At 44.6% G+C, this 1,321-nt stretch overlaps 1 pseudogene; it reads right to left on the bottom strand.

The window, feature by feature from the left end:
* Positions 1–502: 502 nt before the first annotated feature.
* Positions 503–1,052, bottom strand: LOC120838906 (annotated as a pseudogene).
* Between the last annotated feature and the right edge of the window lie 269 nt (positions 1,053–1,321).

Here is a 1,321-nt window from a genome sequence, read left to right as displayed (position 1 = left end):
GATCGGTACATAAGGTACACTGTTATAATAAGACATTGCACAATCGGCTGGATGTTGTGAGGACATTGACACTTTATTGGCAGCCACTGATAAGTCGGAGGTTCCACAGTGTTCCGAGAACAACTGAGGCCACCACCGTGATACACAGAAAAAAACTACACTTTTCTACGCATTCCTTAGGCAAGGTACCATAATGTTGAAAATATCTTAACTTGCACCTGCTGGTGCTGCTACACTGCAACGCAGGGATTGTTTGGTGGCGGTCAAGGAAGCCAAGTGGAGTAAACCGTTTTGGAGCCCTGTGGTATGCTGCACTTCATAAGCCAGTGTTGCTTCACAGCTTTAAACGCTATATATGTGAGTCAGGTAGAAGACTACATTAGTCCTCAAGAAACCGAAGAAAATGAAAGGCTCGAATAGAACATGCCTGCACTGCTTTAAAAAGTACGCTATGTGGTCTCACATACGTAGCCTGTGCACTTGCTGCCTAGCTTTACACATTGCTACTGTATCAAATAGTTCAGCTTTTTTTTTCGCGCGAACCAGTGCAGAATGACTCTTGCACTCAGAGAAAATAAATCATCATACACACTTTCGTCACATAGAGTCATAGACTTTGGAATCTTCTGGTGAAACAGGACACAAAGAGTTCGCCCTACGTTCTCCTTTGAAATTAGGTTGTTCATACATGTTTCGAAGACTTCCTCACAAGCTTCAACAAATGATCTGAAAGAAGCAGAATGAACTTAGAGGATTGCAAAGTGGGAGTCGGCAGTGCCTTTGACACTCAAATACAAGAGCACTTGATTTCTCTCAGAAAAACACCCATTTTATGTCCTCAGCTCACATTTCTGGGACGCTCCTACACAGGAATGAACCTTGAGGAATTTCGATGCCAACCACACAGCAAAATAAACCATGCTGTTCTTTTCTATTGCCAAAGGGTAGTTTGAAGGCGAATCGTCTGCCGTGGTAAGAAAAACTGTGCTTCCTAAGGCAAGAGGAGGAGAAGGTGCCAAAAGGCCTGCGGGGAACGTAGCAAGGAGAGACATGTCGTCAGCACCGTTTGATTTTTCCGACAGCTTGAATAGGTTGCTAATCGAAAGGTGCGTGAACGCAGCCTGAAATTGACGGAAAGTGGAGTTAGTGGAGAAATTGACAGAAAGTGGGGAGAGGCACCTGTTTTGGAACGTATAACAGCAAAAGTGTTTTCAAGGGTGTCCTGGTTCAAATGGCGGTTTAAATGGTGGGAAAAACCGTAATAAACCGCGAGGTGATTGCTGAGCAGCAGCAGTGACCTAACTCTCAAGCAGAAGCCACG

The sequence above is a fragment of the Ixodes scapularis genome, unplaced genomic scaffold (assembly GCF_016920785.2).
Source record: "Ixodes scapularis isolate PalLabHiFi unplaced genomic scaffold, ASM1692078v2 PGA_scaffold6__148_contigs__length_123643588, whole genome shotgun sequence".
Taxonomy (NCBI): Eukaryota; Metazoa; Arthropoda; class Arachnida; order Ixodida; family Ixodidae; genus Ixodes; species Ixodes scapularis.
The sequence above is the reverse complement of the archived record's forward strand: the minus strand, read 5'-3'. Positions and strand labels throughout refer to the sequence as shown.